The 18,989-nt window shown below is 44.6% G+C and overlaps 1 pseudogene; it reads right to left on the bottom strand.

Annotated features, from left to right (window-relative positions):
• The window catches only part of LOC116376359 (uncharacterized), a 41,609-nt pseudogene that overhangs the window by 7,434 nt on the left and 15,186 nt on the right, over positions 1-18,989 (bottom strand).

The raw sequence follows: 18,989 nt of genomic DNA, 5'->3' as shown, positions 1-18,989 counted from the left end.
CCCCTCTGCTGGCTGAGATTCTTTACCTCTTCACAGATGATGGGATCCCTTCTGCTGGCTGAGATGGTTGCCCTCTTCACAGATGATGGGATCCCTTCTGCTGGCTGAGATGGTTTACCTCTTCACAGATGATGGGATCCCTTCTGCTGGCTGAGATGGTTTACCTCTTCACAGATGATGGGATCCCTTCTGCTGGCTGAGATGGTTTACCTCTTCACAGATGATGGGATCCCTTCTGCTGGCTGAGATGGTTTACCTCTTCACAGATGATGGGATCCCTTCTGCTGGCTGAGATGGTTTACCTCTTCACAGATGATGGGATCCCTTCTGCTGGCTGAGATGGTTTACCTCTTCACAGATGATGGGATCCCTTCTGCTGGCTGAGATGGTTTACCTCTTCACAGATGATGGGATCCCTTCTGCTGGCTGAGATGGTTTACCTCTTCACAGATGATGGGATCCCTTCTGCTGGCTGAGATGGTTTACCTCTTCACAGATGATGGGATCCCTTCTGCTGGCTGAGATGGTTGCCCTTTTCACAGATGATGGGATCCCTTCTGCTGGCTGAGATGGGTTACCTCTTCACAGATGATGGGATCCCCTCTGCTGGCTGAGATTCTTTACCTCTTCACAGATGATGGGATCCCTTCTGCTGACTGAGATGGTTTACCTCTTCACAGATGATGGGATCCCTTCTGCTGGCTGAGATGGTTTACCTCTTCACAGATGATGGGATCCCTTCTGCTGGCTGAGATGGTTTACCTCTTCACAGATGATGGGATCCCTTCTGCTGGCTGAGATTCTTTACCTCTTCATAGATGATGGGATCCCTTCAGCTGGCTGAGATGGTTGCCCTCTTCACAGATGATGGGATCCCTTCTGCTGGCTGAGATTCTTTACCTCTTCACAGATGATGGGATCCCTTCTGCTGGCTGAGATGGTTGCCCTCTTCACAGATGATGGGATCCCTTCTGCTGGCTGAGATGGTTTACCTCTTCACAGATGATGGGATCCCTTCTGCTGGCTGAGATGGTTTACCTCTTCACAGATGATGGGATCCCTTCTGCTGGCTGAGATGGTTTACCTCTTCACAGATGATGGGATCCCTTCTGCTGGCTGAGATGGTTGCCCTTTTCACAGATGATGGGATCCCTTCTGCTGGCTGAGATGGGTTACCTCTTCACAGATGATGGGATCCCTTCTGGTGGCTGAGATGGTTTACCTCTTCACAGATGATGGGATCCCCTCTGCTGGCTGAGATTCTTTACCTCTTCACAGATGATGGGATCCCTTCTGCTGACTGAGATGGTTTACCTCTTCACAGATGATGGGATCCCTTCTGCTGGCTGAGATGGTTTACCTCTTCACAGATGATGGGATCCCTTCTGCTGGCTGAGATGGTTTACCTCTTCAGAGATGATGGGATCCCTTCTGCTGGCTGAGATGGTTTACCTCTTCACAGATGATGGGATCCCTTCAGCTGGCTGAGATGGTTTCCCTCTTCACAGATGATGGGATCCCTTCTGCTGGCTGAGATTCTTTACCTCTTCACAGATGATGGGATCCCTTCTGCTGACTGAGATGGTTGCCCTCTTCACAGATGATGGGATCCCTTCTGCTGGCTGAGATGGTTTACCTCTTCACAGATGATGGGATCCCTTCTGCTGGCTGAGATGGTTTACCTCTTCACAGATGATGGGATCCCTTCTGCTGGCTGAGATGGTTTACCTCTTCACAGATGATGGGATCCCTTCTGCTGCCTGAGATCGTTTACCTCTTCACAGATGATGGGATCCCTTCTGCTGGCTGAGATGGTTTACCTCTTCACAGATGATGGGATCCCTTCTGCTGCCTGAGATCGTTTACCTCTTCACAGATGATGGGATCTCTTCTGCTGGCTGAGATGGTTTACCTCTTCACAGATGATGGGATCCCTTCTGCTGCCTGAGATCGTTTACATCTTCACAGATGATGGGATCCCTTCTGCTGGCTGAGATGGTTTACCTCTTCACAGATGATGGGATCCCTTCTGCTGGCTGAGATGGTTTACCTCTTCACAGATGATGGGATCCCTTCTGCTGCCTGAGATGGTTTACCTCTTCACAGATGATGGGATCCCTTCTGTTGGCGATGTCCATCTTCAGTGCAGACACCTGTACACAACAACAGTTTGTGTCATGGCAGTGTAAAGTCAGTTATTACAAGCGGACAATAACCTGACCTCAAATCTCATTATTAAAGTGTTCTGACAGAGGATTAAAACGGCAACAACATTTTGTTGCTATTTACATGCATTGTCTCTTGTTTACAATGTATGTGGTTGTTTATGGTTGATTAAAAGTCTTATGTTTGAGCCTTACCTGGTTATCCAGGGCGACAGTGTCCAGGTTGTTCAGGATGCTTTCTTTCTGGTACTCCTCCTTCTCCTGCCTCACTTCCTCCAGCTCCATCTCCACAGCAACCAGACTCCAACATAGTCCTGTCTCCTCAGATGGCCAGCTCCTCTTCTGATTGGCCAGCTCCAGACGCAGCTCCTCCCCCTCCATCTTGGAGTGGCACTGTTGGGAGAGAGGGTTTGCGGGTGGATAATGGCTACTAATACTGTTTTGAAGTCCTTCAATAATAGCCTAAACATATACCAGTGCCTGCAGTTTAACTTAAAGAAGGGCTGGATTTGGGATGAAGAGAGGCAGTACCTGTTGCTCGAGCGAAGCCAGGGTAGTCTCCAGCTGAGATACTGGAGAGAGTCAGTACCTGTTGCATGAGCGAGGCCAGGGCAGCCTCCAGATTAGCTAGCCCGAGCTGTAGCGTTGGCCACCTTTTACACTTACAGACCACCTGCAGAAAACATCATGTAGACAATGGCTATGAATTTTATGTTGTCGTCGTTTTTTATACTTACAACATCAAGACAAATTCCTATCATCATTGATGAATAGAAATAAAACATATTTTGCATAGCAGTAGACTGAAACACAAGTAACCACCATTTTCAGATCTCTAGTCAGAACTTGATAAAGTGTGCCAAGTGACACCATTATCTCTGTCCTAGTACCACTATATAGTATACTATTGAAATGTCTCATTGAGGGAGCGGATGTGGTTCTGGAGGTATGCGTTGACGGAGTCGATGGGGGTGAGTGTGGTTGCCGGGATAACGAAAGCAGTGTTGAGTGGTCTGGTGGAGCCCTCTAGTGGTCCTCTATGCGCCAGTACCGGCAGCCCTGCTACCTCCTCTTCTAGAACCTGGGTGTACTCTGGCGTACCTGCCGCTGATAAACACGGAGAGAACACACACACACACACACACACACACACACACACACACACACACACACACACACACACACACACACACACACACACACACACACACACACACACACACACACACACACACACACACACACACACACAGGTTACTCAGGCATGTGTGTGACTGAGTCACGATTATATTACTACCCTTCTCTATATGCTAGAGGTTGAGGGTTATGCCTCCACAGCCAGTCCACTACTAGCTAGCTGTAACCATAAATACTCATATTACATTTTAACTGTCTGTCTGTGTACATTAATACCCTCCTTACAGGTCGGCACTCAGCTGTGTGAAGGGTTAGTGTTGACACCTGTTGGCCTGGGCTTTAGGCTAGTTAGGGTCTATCAGCAGAATGATAGGGTGGTAGCGGAGGCATGTGATAGTGATGGTTTTTAAGGGTTCTGGTAGGGTGCGCGTGGTTCTTGTGGTGGGAGGTGATTGGAATGGGGGCTGGTGATGGATGGGGTTAGGGATACAGCATGCATGGTAGATTTGTTTGTGATGCAGGAGGGGAGGAGATGGGAGAGGTTGTCGGTGTGAGCGAACACAGAGTAAGCAGTGAGACATGCTGGTGATGACATGGTGATGACAGGTTGGTGTTGAGGTGTGGGTTGATCCAAGACTGTGTGGAACTTCTAGGGGTTGTGAGTAAACAGTGTTTATACCTGGCTGTGCAGAGCTGTCAGTGGGCTAGGCTGTGCAGAGCTGTCAGTGGGCTAGGCTGTGCAGCACTGTCATTGGGCTAGGCTGTGCAGGACTGTCAGTGGGCTAGGCTGTGCAGAGCTGTCAGTGGGCTAGGCTGTGCAGCGCTGTCAGTGGGCTAGGCTGTGCAGAGCTGTCAGTGGGCTTAGGTGTGCAGCGCTGTCAGTGGGATAGGCTGTGCAGAGCTGTCAGTGGGCTTAGGTGTGCAGCGCTGTCAGTGGGCTAGGCTGTGCAGCACTGTCATTGGGCTAGGCTGTGCAGGACTGTCAGTGGGCTAGGCTGTGCAGCGCTATCAGTGGGCTTGGCTGTGCAGCACTGTTATTGGGCTAGGCTGTGCAGGACTGTCAGTGGGCTAGGCTGTGCAGAGCTGTCAGTGGGCTAGGCTGTGCAGCGCTGTCAGTGGGCTAGGCTGTGCAGAGCTGTCAGTGGGCTAGGCTGTGCAGCGCTGTCAGTGGGCTAGGCTGTGCAGAGCTGTCAGTGGGCTAGGCTGTGCAGAGCTGTCAGTGGGCTAGGCTGTGCAGGACTGTCAGTGGGCTAGGCTGTGCAGAGCTGTCAGTGGGCTAGGCTGTGCAGCGCTGTCAGTGGGCTAGGCTGTGCAGCGCTGTCAGTGGGCTAGGCTGTGCAGCGCTGTCAGTGGGCTTAGGTGTGCAGCGCTGTCAGTGGGATAGGCTGTGCAGCACTGTCATTGGGCTAGGCTGTGCAGGACTGTCAGTGGGCTAGGCTGTGCAGAGCTGTCAGTGGGCTAGGCTGTGCAGAGCTGTCAGTGGTCTAGGCTGTGCAGCGCTGTCAGTGGGCTAGGCTGTGCAGAGCTGTCAGTGGGCTAGGCTGTGCAGCGCTGTCAGTGGGCTAGGCTGTGCAGAGCTGTCAGTGGGCTTAGGTGTGCAGCGCTGTCAGTGGGCTAGGCTGTGCAGCACTGTCATTGGGCTAGGCTGTGCAGGACTGTCAGTGGGCTAGGCTGTGCAGAGCTGTCAGTGGGCTAGGCTGTGCAGGACTGTCAGTGGGCTAGGCTGTGCAGGACTGTCAGTGGGCTAGGCTGTGCAGAGCTGTCAGTGGGCTAGGCTGTGCAGCGCTGTCAGTGGGCTAGGCTGTGCAGAGCTGTCAGTGGGCTTAGGTGTGCAGCGCTGTCAGTGGGCTAGGCTGTGCAGCACTGTCATTGGGCTAGGCTGTGCAGGACTGTCAGTGGGCTAGGCTGTGCAGCGCTGTCAATGGGCTAGGCTGTGCAGCGCTATCAGTGGGCTTGGCTGAGCTCTGTGCTGGAGGTTAGGGTAGAGGTCCTTTATGCCAAGAGTATGCAAAGCTGTCATCAAGGAAAAGCATGGCTACTTTGAGGAATCTCAAATCTAAAATATATTTTGATTTGTTAACACTTTTTTGGTTAAAACATGATTCCATATGTGTTATTTCATAGTTTTGATGTCTTCACTATTATTCTACAATGTATAAAATAGTAAAAATAAAGAAAACCCTGGAATGAGTAGGTGTGTCCAAACTTTGGACTGGTACTGTATATACAACTGAAGTCGGAAGTTTACATACACCTTAGCCAAATATATTTAAACTCAGTTTTTCACAATTCAAGACATTTAATCCAAGAAAAAGATTCCCTGTTTTAAGTCAGTTAGGATCACCACCTTATTTTAAGAATGTAAAATGTTAGAATAATAGTATAAAGAATTATTTATTTCAGCTTTTATTTCTTTAATCACATTCCCAGTGGGTCAGAGGTTTACATACACTCAATTAGTATTTGATAGCATCGCCTTTAAATTGCTTAACATGGGTAAAATGTTTCGGGTAGCCTTCCACAAGCTTCCCACAATAAGTTGGGTGAATTTTGGCCCATTCCTCCTGACAGAGCTGGTGTAACTGAGTCAGGTTCGTAGGCCTCCTTGCTCGCACACACTTTTACAGTTCTGCCCACAAATTTTCTATAGGATTGAGGGCTTTGTGATGGCGACTCAAATACCTTGACTTTGTTGTTCTTAAGCCATTTTGCCACAACTTTGGAAGTATGCTTGGGGTCATTGTCCATTTGGAAGACCCATTTGCGACCAAGCTTTAACTTCCTGACTTGAGATGTTCCTTCAGTATATCCACATAATTTTCCTCATGACGCCATCTATTTTGTGAAGTGCACCAGTCCCTCCTGCAGCAAAGCACCCCCACAACATGATGCTGCCACCCTTGTGCGTCACGGTTGGGATGGTGTTCTTCGGCTTGCAAGCCTCCCCCTTTTTCCTCCAAACATGGTCATTATGGCCCAACAGTTCTATTTTTGTTTCAACAGACCAGAAGACATTTCTCCAAAAAGTACCATATTTGTCCCCATGTGCAGTTGCAAACCATAGTCTGACTTTTGTATGGCGGTTTTGGCGCAGTGGCTTCTTCCTTGCTGAGTGGCCTATCTGGTAATGTCGATATAGGACTCGTTTTACTGTGGATATAGATACTTTTGTACTTGTTTCCTCCAGCATCTTCACAAGGTCCTTTGCTGTTGTTCTGGGATTGATTTCCACTTTTCACACCAAAGTACTGAACACGTCTCCTTCCTGAGTGGTATCACAGCTGCATGGTCCCATGGTGTTTATACTTGCATACTATTGTTTGTACAGATGAGTGTGGTACCTTCAGGCATTTGGAAATTGCTCCCAAGGATGAACCAGACTTGTGGGGGTCTAAAAGAAAATTCTGAGGTATTGGCTGATTTCTTTTGATTTTCCCGTGATGTAAAGCAAAGAGGCGTTTGAAGGTAGGCCTTGAAATACATCCACAGGTACACCTCCAATTGACTCGCCTACATGAATCTTCTAAAGCCATGATATAATTTTCTGGAATTTTCCAAGCAGTTTAAAGACACAGTCAACTTAGTGCATGTAAACTTCTGACCCACTAGAATTGTGATATAATGAATTATAAGTGAAATTATCTGTCTGTAAACAATTGTTGGAAAAATGATTTTCCAGCATGATGGAGCACCTTGCCATAAGTCAAATGTGATAACTAAGTGGCTCGGGGAACAAAACATTGATATGTTGGGTCCATGGCCAGGAAACTCACCAGACCTTAATCCCATTGAGAACTTGTGATCAATCCTCAAGAGGCGGGTGGACAAACAAAACCCCACAAATTCTGACAAACTCCAAGCATTGATTATACAAGAATGGGCTGCCATCAGTCAGGATGTGGCCCAGAAGTGAATTAACATCATGCCAGGGCAGATTGCAGAGGTCTTGAAAAAGAAGGGTCAACACTGCAAATATTGACTCTTTGCATCAACTTCATGTAATTGTCAATAAAAGCCTTTGGCACTTATGAAATGCTTGTAATTATACTTCAGTATTCCATAGTAACATCTGACAAAAATATCTAAAGACACTGAAGGAGCGAACAAATGAACAAACAAATGAATAATTGTGTCATTCTCAAAACGTTTGGCCATGACTGTATGTAAACTTCCGACTTCAACTGTATATATGTGTATATATATAAAAATGGTTTGCCAGCCATCACTCATAAAAAAAGATGGCCGCCATCACTCATCGACTACAATCAGTTCCTTGCCCCCATCGAGTGGTCTTTGGCTGAAACTGCTCACAGACGCGTATATATATTATTATTAGAAGAAGGCTGTAACATAACAAAATGTGGAAAATGGGAAGGGGTCTGAATAATTTCAAAATTCACTGTATATACAGTACCAGTCAAAAGACACACCTAGTCATTCAAGGGTTTTTCTTTATTTGCACTATTTTCCAATAGTGAAGAATTCCAAACTATGAAATAACACATATGGAATCATGTAGTAACCGAAAAAGTGTTAAACAAATCCAAATATATTTTATACAGTATTTGAGATTCTTCAAAGTAGCCACCCTTTGCCTTGATGACAGCTTTGCACACTCATGCCATTCTCTCAACCAGCTCCATGAGGTAGTCATCTGGAATGCATGTCAATTAACAGGTGTGCCTTGTTAAAAGTTAATTTGTGCATTTGAGCCAATCAGTTGTGTTGTGACAATGTAGAGGTGGAATACAGAAGATTTGGTTAAAGACCAAGTCCATATTATGGCAAGAACAGCTCAAATAAGCAAAGAGAAACAACAGTCAATCATTTTTTATATATATTTTTTCCCTTTATTTAACTAGGCAAGTCAGTTAAGAACAAATTCTTATTTAAAATGATGGCCTAGGAACAGTGAGTTAACTGCCTTGTTCAGGGGCAGAACAACAGATTTTTACAGCTCGGGGATTCGATCTAGCAACACTTTTGGTTTCTGACCCAATGCTCTAACCCCGGCCCCTACTGGGGCGTTACTTTAAGACATAAAGGTGAAGACATTAGCTTAAGACATGAACGTCAGTCAATGCGTAAAATGTCAAGAACTTTGAAAGTTTCTTCAAGGGCAGTCGCAAAAACCATCAAGCGCTAAGATGAAACTGGCACTCATGAGGATCGCCACAGAAAAGGAAGACCCAGAATTACCTCTCCTGCAGAGGATAAATTAGTTAAATTAGATAAATTAGTTAACTGCACCTCAGATTGCAGCCCAAATAAATGCTTTGAGTAACAGACACATCTCAACATCAACTGTTCAGAGGAAACTGCGTGAATCAGGCCTTCATGGTCGAATTGCTGCAAAGAAACGACTACTAAAGGACACCAATTAGAAGAAGAGACTTGCTTGGGAAAAGAAACACGAGCAATGGACATTAGATTGATGGAAATCTGTCTTTTGGTCTGATGAGTCCAAATTTTAGATTTTTGGTTCTAACTGCCATGTCTTTGTGAGACACATAGTAGGTGAACAGATGATCCCCGCATGTGTGGTTCCCAACGTGAAGCATAGAGGAGGAGGTGTGGGGGTGCTTTGCTGGTGACACTGTCGGTTAATTATTTAGAATTCAAGGCACACTTAACCAGCATGGCTACCACAGCAGTCTGCAGCGATACGCCATCCCATCTGGTTTGCGCTTGGTGGGACTATAATTCGTTTTTCAACAGGACAATGACCCAACACACCTCCACGCTGCTGTAAGGGCTATTAGACCAAGAAGGAGAGTGATGGAGTGTGCATCATGACCCGGCCTCCACAATCACCTGACCTCAACCCAATTGAGATGGCTTGGGATGAGTTGGACCACAGAGTGAAGGAAAAGCAGCATATCAATCAATGAAATGTATTTATAAAGCTAGAGCTAGTTAGAGACAGCAGGTGCGGTTAGAGGGAGAGAGAGTTCAAAACAGCAGGTCCGAGACAAGGTAGCACGTCCAGTGAACAGGTCACGGTTCAATAGCATCAGGCAGAACAGTTGAGAATCCAGTTTCAACTGTTCTGCCTGCGGCTATGGAACCCTGACCTGTTCACTGGATGAACTACCTTGTCCCGGACCTGCTGTTTTGGACTCTCTCTCTACCGCACCTGCTGTCTCTAACTAGCTCTAGGCCAGGTAGTCCTGAGGCATGGTCCTAGGGCTCAGGTCCTCCGGGAGAAAAAAGAGAGAGAGAAAAAGAGAGAGAATTCGAGGGAGCATACTTAAACTCACACAGGACACCGGATAAGACATGAGAAATACTCCAGATATAACAGACGGACCCTAGCCCCCCGACACAAACTACTGCAGCATAAATACTGGAGGCTGAGACAGGAGGGGTCGGGAGACACTTTGGCCCTCTTCGACGATACCCCCAGACAGGGCCAAACAGGCAGGATATAACCCCACCCACTTTGCCAAGGCACAGCCCCCACACCATTAGAGGGATATCTTCAACCACCAACCTACTACCCTGAGACAAGGCCGAGTATAGCCCACAAAGACCTCCCCCACGGCACGAACCCAAGGGGGGCGCCAATCCGGACAGGAAGATCACGTCAGTGACTCAACCCACTCATGTGATGCCCCCCTCCTAGGGACAGCATGGAAGAGCACCAGTAAGCCAGTGACTCAGCCCCCGTAATAGGGTTAGAAGCAGAGAATCTCAGTGGAGAGAGGGCAGGCAGAGACAGCAGGGTGGTTGTTGCTCCAGTGCCTTTCCGTTCACCTTCACAGCCCTGGGCCAGACTACACTTAATCATAGGACCTATTGAAGAGATGAGTCTTCAATAAAGACTTAAAAGTTGAGACCGAGTCTGCGCTCTCACATGGGTAGGCAGACAATTCCATAGAAATGGAGCTCTATAGGAGAAAGCCCTGCCTCCAGCTGTTTGCTTAGAAATCCTAGGGACAGTAAGGAGGCCTGCGTCTTGTGACTGTAGCGTATGTGTTGGTATGTACGGCAGGACCAAATCGGAAAGATAGCTAGGAGCAAGCCCATGTACTGGTTTGTAGGTTAGCGGTAAAACCTTGAAATCAGCCCTAGCCTTAACATGAAGCCAGTGTAGAGAGGCTAGCACTGGAGTAATATGATACAATTTTGGGGTTCTAGTCAAGATTCTAGCAGCGGGGTTTACCACTAACTGAGGTTTATTTGGTGCTTTATCCGGGTAGCCGGAAAGTAGAACATTGCAGTAGTCTAATCTAGAAGTGACAAAAGCATGGATCAATTTTTCTGCATAATTTTTTTGACAGAAAGTTTCAGATTTTTGCAATGTTAGGAAGATGGAAAAAGCTGTCCTTTAAATATTTTTGATATGTTCATCAAATGAGAGATCAGGGTGCAGAGTAATATATGTGCAAACTCCTTCAAGACTGTTGGAAAAGCATTCCTCATGAAGCTGGTTGAGAGAATTACAAGAGTTTGCAAAGCTGTCATCAAGGCAAAGGGTTGCAATTTGGAAGAATCTGAAATATAAAATATATATGATTTTTTAAACACTTTTTTTGGTTACTACATGATTCCATATGTGTTATTTCATAGTTTGATGTCTTCACTATTATTCTACAATGTAGAAAATAGTCTAAATAAAGAAAAACCCTTGAATGAGTAGGTGTGTCCAAACGTTTGACTGGTACTAATATATAGATATAATTATTATTTTGTATTTTTTTTTTTGGGGGGGGGGGGCGGTCCCTTGCGTGCCCGTTTGGGAACCACTGCTGTATATTATGGTTGATTGTTCTAAGTATTCATTCTAAAGTGCCCTTTAGAAAACACCCAAATAAAGTACATCACTTTGACAAACGATATGACCGGCTGAGTGAAAACCGATACTGAGTTTTTGCCTGTTCTAAATTCAACTTGGGGTAGCGACCTTTTCAGGAAGCCATAGACACCTGACCTTAGGCCCTAGGACAATAGGGTGTCCAGTTTCAGACCCTCCATATACACCGTCGGTAGGAATCGGTAAGATACTGTTTCAGAATGTTGATGTTTAAGGTTACACTGCAAAGGGATTGCCATGAATTTGACAGTAACTTACAGGCAGCTCGGTGGGAAGTAAAATTCTGTTTTTCATATTACAGTACACCTACTGTAATATAAATATGGTATCAAAGCAAGTACTGTGTCATGACACACAGTACAATACCGTAAAATAGTAGGATACTGTAAAAAAGTAAATGAATGAATGTAATGGATGAATGAATGAATATAATGGATGAATGTAATGGATGAATGGATTAATTAATGTAATGGATGAATGAATGTAATGGATGAATGAATATAATGGATGAATGTAATGTACGAATGTAATGGATGAATATAATGGATGAATATAATGGATGAATGGAATGGACGAATGTAATGGATGAATAAATTAATGTAATGGATGAATGAATGTAATGGATGAATGGATTAATGAAATTAATTGAGGGGAGGGGTTTGTATTTCACATGATTTTATTGCAATTACAAGCCATTGGTGCAAGCAGGCGGTCTAATAGGTTAAGTGTCTACACATTACAGCATATGAATGAATATTTGGTGTTTTATATCATCTACACGTACAGAGGTCTTAAAAAAGCTTCCAAACGGTCAGCAAAACAGACCAAAAGGACATGGCAAAATGCTCAACCATTTAAAGCTGCAATATGTAACTTTTTGGCCGACCTGACCAAGTTCATATAGAAGGGTAAGTTGTAGATCTGTCATTAGCGCTGAAAGCAAGTCTAAGAAGCGGTATATCTGTTCTATGTGCGCAATTTCTATGCTTCCTGTTCTTAAGTGACATTCTTGCCTCTTTTACTTTCGGTTTTGTACACCAGCTTCAAACAGCTGAAAATACAATATTTCAGCAGGAAAATAACCAAGAAATCATCTACACTGGAGTGGCTTACCAAGACGACATTGAATGTTCCTGAGTAGTTAAAGGTTTGACTTAAATTGGCTTGATAATCTTTGGCAAGACTTGAAAATGGCTGTCTAGCAATGATCAACAACCAACTCGACAGAGCTTGAATAATATTTTAAAGAATAATGGGCAAATATTGTACAATCCAGGTTTGCAAAGCTATTAGAGACTAACCCAGAAAGACTCACAGCTTTAAAACCTCTCTGGGATATGGGGCAGTATTTTCACGTCCGGATGAAAAGTGCCTGCTACTCAGGCCCGGAAGCTAGGATATGCATATTATTAGTAGATCTGGATTGAAAACACTCTGAAGCTTCTAAAACCGTTTGAATAATGTCTGTGAGTATAACAGAACTAATTTGGCAGGCGAAACCCCGAGCACAATCCATCCAGGGAATTTTCTTTTGAGGTCAAGCTGTTTTCCATTGGTTTTCTATGGCAAGCCCGTTTCAATAGAAATATGCTTGCAGTTCCTATGGCTTCCACTAGATGTCAACAGTCTTTAGAAATTGGTTGATGTTTTTCCTTTGAGTAATGAAGAATTAGCCCTTTCCTTTCTGGGAGTCGAGCCAAGTGGAATCTTTTGTTTGGGTATCACGACCTGGCGCTCGCTACACTTTCATTTTATCGGCTATTGAACACAGTTTATCCCGTCTTAAATTTGATTGATTATTTATGTTTTAAAATACCTAAAGTTGGATTAGGAAAGTTGTTTGAAATGTTTGGACCAAGATTACAGGTAATTTATTAGATCATTTGTAGGCATGTTGGGCGATTTGGAACTGTGTTTTCCTGAATCAAACGTGCCAAATAAATGGACGTTTTGGGGATATAACGACAGAATAAATCAAACAAAAGGACCATTTGTGATGTTTATGGGACATATTGGAGTGCCAACAGAAGAAGATCTTCAAAGGTAAGGCATGAATTATATTGTTATTTCTGAGTTTTGTGTCGCACCTGGCAGGTTGAAATATGATTGTCATGTGTTTGTTTGATTGGGTGCTGTCCTCAGATAATAGCATGGTTTGCTTTCGCCATAAAGCCTTTTTGAAATCTGACATGATGGCTGGATTAACAAGAAGGTAAGCTTTATTTTGGTGTATTGCACTTGTGATTGTATGAAAGTTAAATATTTAGAATAATTTAATTTGAATTTGGCGCTCTGACATTTCACCGGATGTTGTCAAATCGACCCTGTTAACGTGATTTGATCCATAAGAAGTTTTAAATAGCTGCCAAATATGTTTCTACATACTATTCGGGGTTGAATAATTGTCTAATCAAGATATAACCATGTTATTTTTAGTCATTATTGTTATTAACTGTGTATTTATTCCTCGTGCCACTACTTCTATATATATATCTTTATCTTTAACTCTGCATTGTTGGTCAAGGAGCCGTAAGTCAGCATTTCACTGTTAGTGTACACCTGTTGTTTACGAAGCATGTGACAAATACCCTTTGATATCTAGGTCCCATAGGCCGACAAAGGATAGCCACTCTTGGGAACAAAATTAAAGTTCAAGTTCAAACCCAACATGTTTTGGCATTAAAGTCTTGCTGAGGGTGCAGGGTAAGTGCCATTGAGACAACAGGGACAGGCATGTTGGTCAGCCAATATGAAAGGGCATCAGACCACTTGGGATGCTGAAGGAAAGGGCACCACTTAAAAAAGTCTGTGGACGGGATCAGAGCCCCTCTCTAGAAACATAAGGGCATCAGAAGGGGAGAGAACACTGAAGTGTGTGTGTGTGTGTGTGTGTGTGTGTGCGCGTGTGTGTGTGCGCGCACGCGCGTGTGGAATGGGAGAATTAACTTTGGGGATAAAAGCGTCTGCTAAATGGAATATATTGAGAATCAAGAGTGGAATCTGGGGATTGAAGAAAGCCAAGTAACTCTACTGTCAGTTGGACCACATCCAGGGATGATTACATGGGTGGGAGGGACATTGTTAGCCAGGTTGCCATCTCAGCTGAGAGGGCAGCACAGTTCTCCTCCAATTCAGCTACCAGAGAGGAAGTGGTCTTGGTTGAGGCTAGTCACTGCCGCCATAGTTAACTAGTTTTGCGGGGTGTTGACTGTTAAAGTTCCCGGTTTCTTTATGTTTACCAGACATCATTTAGTATCTACCTTTTACTTAGTGAATCTGTAATGTGCAGTAAAATTATTATTTAATAGCATATTTGCTTCTCCCCACATCCTGCAGGGCTCTACAGTGCCACCATTTTACTTGCATATGTGCCTAAATATTTTGCTGTGCAACCAAGAATGTTAATTTAGGAGGACCAGTGCGCATAGAAAAATGTATGATTCTAACTTTATTACCTCATATATTTTTCATTGTACTCCTAAATTTCTTTGTGTGCACCTACATCATGGTTTGGGCCTGCTTTTCTTCAGCAGGGACAGGGAAGATGGTTAAAATTGATGGGAAGATGGATGGAGCCAAATACAGGACCATTCTGGAAGAAAACCTGATGGAGTCTGCAAAAGACCTGAGACTGGGACAGAGATTTGTCTTCCAACAAGACAATGATCCAAAACATTAAGCAAAATCTACAATGGAATGGTTCAGAAATAAACATATCCAGGTGTTAGAATGGCCAAGTCAAAGTCCAGACCTGAATCCAATCGAGAATCTGTGGAAAGAACTGAAAACTGCTGTTCACAAATGCTCTCCATCCAACCTCAAAATTTCAGTCTCTCGATGTGCAAAACTGATAGAGACATACCCCAAGCGACTTACAGCTGTAATCGCAGCAAAAGGTGGCGCTACAAAGTATTAACTTAAGGGGGCTGAATCATTTTGCACGCCCAATTTATCAGTTTTTGATTTGTTAAAAAAGTTTGAAATATCCAATAAATGTTGTTCCACTTCATGATTGTGTCCCACTTGTTGTTGATTCTTCAAAAAAATACAGTTTTATATCTTTATGTTTGAAGCCTGAAATGTGGCAAAAGGTCGCAAAGGGGGCCGAATACTTTCGCAAGGCACTGTACTTGCTCCAACGTGCTCCTTGTAAATAAGGTCAGCGTGGAGCCCTGGTCCCCTTCAGTCAGTCGCCATTCCGAAAGTCGAGCCAAGTAGCTTCAACGACGAATGGAAAACAGAACAGTAGAACTATTGAAAAAATTTATAATAAACTGTTGAATGGAGAACAGTGAAAGTATTGACTGATAGAATAGTGAAACTACTGAATGAAAGAAATCAGTGAAACTTCATTTTTTGAGGTCAAAAGTAGGGTACTACTTGTGGAGAGCACCCTGACATAGGGCCCTTTTGAAGAAGAGGAAGAATAGGATGAGATGAGAGGTAAGAGGGTCTAGTATCAGATGAAGGTTGAGAACTTCAGACCAGGAAGCTCAGTAGCACCAGGCCAGGAGTCAGGAGTCGGAGGAAAAGTGGTGTATACACCTATATAAACTGTATAACATTAGTGATAAATCAAATAGAGTCCGGTATCAACAGCCACATGCTGTGGTAATAGAGGTGGTGTCAACAGCCACATGCTGTGGTAATAGAGGTGGTGTCAACAGCCACATGCTGTGGTAATAGAGGTGGTGTCAACAGCCACATGCTGTGGTAATATAGGTGGTGTCAACAGCCACATGCTGTGGCAATAGAGGTGGTGTCAACAGCCACATGCTGTGGTAATAGAGGTGGTGTCAACAGCCACATGCTGTGGTAATAGAGGTGGTGTCAACAGCCACATGCTGTGGTAATAGAGGTGGTGTCAACAGCCACATGCTGTGGTAATAGAGGTGGTTTCAACAGCCACATGCTGTGCTAATAGAGGTGGTGTCAACAGCCACATGCTGTGCTAATAAAGGTGGTGTTAACAGCCACATGCTGTGGTAATAGAGGTGGTGTTAACAGCCACATGCTGTGGCAATAGAGGTGGTGTAAAACCCTCTTAAGGATCGGACACTTTATTTCCCAGTTTTCGCCTAAAATGACATACCCAAATCTAACTGCCTGTAGCTCAGGACCTGAAGCAAGGATATGCATATTCTTGATACATTTGAAAGGGAACAATTTGAAGGTTGTGAAAATGTGAAATGAATGTAGGAGAATTTAACACATTAGGTCTGATAAAAGATAATACAAAGAAAAAACATGCATTTTACAAACAAACAAAAAAATTGTAAAGCCACAATATATTATTCCAGTTCAGGCGCAATTTAGAGGGCAGCAGTGTATGTGCAAAGTTTAAGACTGATCTAATAAACCACTGCATTTCTGTTCAAAGTGTTGTATCAAGTCTGCCCAGATGTGCCTGTTAAGGTTTTCTTCCGTCGAAGGAGAGGAGGACCAAAATGCAGCGTGGTTATCTTCATACATCTTTAATAAAGATAATGACGATACAATACAAAACAATAAACGTAACGTGAAAAACCTAAACAGCCTTATTTTTTTAATTTTTTTTAAATAAAAAATAATTTATTATCTTCAATATCATTCATTCTTTACAACTCATAATTCTCATACATACTCAAATAATGATATTTTAATTTAACTAATTTAACTAAACAAAAACCCCAAACAAAACCTCAGGGGAGCATCTTCCCTCCCCGTCACCCGTCACCCTACAAACTACCTTTCCCTATCTCCCCGTCCCTAATCTATCCCCTTACAAATCTAAATGACACCCAGCCCTAAACCCCCCTTCCACCTCTCCCGAGCAGCATGCTGCCCCCACTTCCTCTCCTCCCTCTTCATCCTCCCCCTCAAATCTCCTTCCACCCTCCTCACTATCCCTTCCACCCCCCAATCTCTCCCTGTCTTCACCATGTTCTACCTGGCTTCCCACAGCCCCCGTTTAAAGAGACTTTTTATTTTATTTCACCTTTATTTAACCAGGTAGGCTAGTTGAGAACAAGTTCTCATTTGCAACTGCGACCTGGCCAAGATAAAGCATAGCAGTGTGAGCATACAACAAAGAGTTACACATGGAGTAAACAATTAACAAGTCAATAACACAGTAGAAAACGAAGGGGGGGTCTATATACAATGTGTGCAAAAGGCATGAGGAGGTAGGCAAATAATTACAATTTTGCAGATTAACACTGGAGTGATAAAAGATCAGATGGTCATGTACAGGTAGAGATATTGGTGTGCAGAAGAGCAGAAAAGTAAATAAATAGAAACAGTACGGGGATGAGGTAGGTGAAAAGGGTGGGCTATTTACCAATAGACTATGTACAGCTGCAGCGATCGGTTAGCTGCTCAGATAGCTGATGTTTGAAGTTGGTGAGGGAGATAAAAGTCTCCAACTTCAGCGATTTTTGCAATTCGTTCCAGTCACAGGCAGCAGAGTACTGGAACGAAAGGCGGCCAAATGAGGTGTTGGCTTTAGGGATGATCAGTGAGATACACCTGCTGGAGCGCGTGCTACGGATGGGTGTTGCCATCGTGACCAGTGAGCTGAGATAAGGCGGAGCTTTACCTAGCATAGACTTGTAGATGACCTGGAGCCAGTGGGTCTGGCGACGAATATGTAGCGAGGGCCAGCCGACTAGAGCATACAAGTCGCAGTGGTGGGTAGTATAAGGTGCTTTAGTGACAAAACGGATGGCACTGTGATAGACTGCATCCAGTTTGCTGAGTAGAGTGTTGGAAGCCATTTTGTAGATGACATCGCCGAAGTCGAGGATCGGTAGGATAGTCAGTTTTACTAGGGTAAGCTTGGCGGCTTGAGTGAAGGAGGCTTTGTTGCGGAATAGAAAGCCGACTCTTGATTTGATTTTCGATTGGAGATGTTTGATATGAGTCTGGAAGGAGAGTTTGCGGTCTAGCCAGACACCTAGGTACTTATAGACGTCCACATATTCTAGGTCGGAACCATCCAGGGTGGTGATGCTAGTCGGGCATGCAGGTGCAGGCAGCGACCGGTTGAAAAGCATGCATTTGGTCTTACTAGCGTTTAAGAGCAGTTGGAGGCCACGGAAGGAGTGTTGTATGGCATTGAAGCTTGTTTGGAGGTTAGATAGCACAGTGTCCAGAGACGGGCCGAAAGTATATAGAATGGTGTCGTCTGCGTAGAGGTGGATCAGGGAATCGCCCGCAGCAAGAGCAACATCATTGATATACACAGAGAAAAGAGTCGGCCCGAGAATTGAACCCTGTGGCACCCCCATAGAGACTGCCAGAGGACCGGACAGCATGCCCTCCGATTTGACACACTGAACTCTGTCTGCAAAGTAATTGGTGAACCAGGCAAGGCAGTCATCCGAAAAACCGAGGCTACTGAGTCTGCCGATAAGAATATGGTGATTGACAGAGTCGAAAGCCTTGGCGAGGTCGATGAAGACGGCTGCACAGTACTGTCTTTTATCGATGGCGGTTATGATGTCGTTTAGTACCTTGAGTGTGGCTGAGGTGCACCCATGACCGGCTCGGAAACCAGATTGCACAGCGGAGAAGGTACGGTGGGATTCGAGATGGTCAGTGACCTGTTTGTTGACTTGGCTTTCGAAGACCTTAGATAGGCAGGGCAGGATGGATATAGGTCTGTAACAGTTTGGGTCCAGGGTGTCTCCCCCTTTGAAGAGGGGGATGACTGCGGCAGCTTTCCAATCCTTGGGGATCTCAGACGAGATGAAAGAGAGGTTGAACAGGCTGGTAATAGGGGTTGCGACAATGGTGGCAGATAGTTTCAGAAATAGAGGGTCCAGATTGTCAAGCCCAGCTGATTTGTACGGGTCCAGGTTTTGCAGCTCTTTCAGAACATCTGCTATCTG

This window comes from Oncorhynchus kisutch, linkage group LG11 (assembly GCF_002021735.2).
Source record: "Oncorhynchus kisutch isolate 150728-3 linkage group LG11, Okis_V2, whole genome shotgun sequence".
Lineage (NCBI taxonomy): Eukaryota > Metazoa > Chordata > Actinopteri > Salmoniformes > Salmonidae > Oncorhynchus > Oncorhynchus kisutch.
This window is presented reverse-complemented; position numbering and strand designations above follow the sequence as displayed.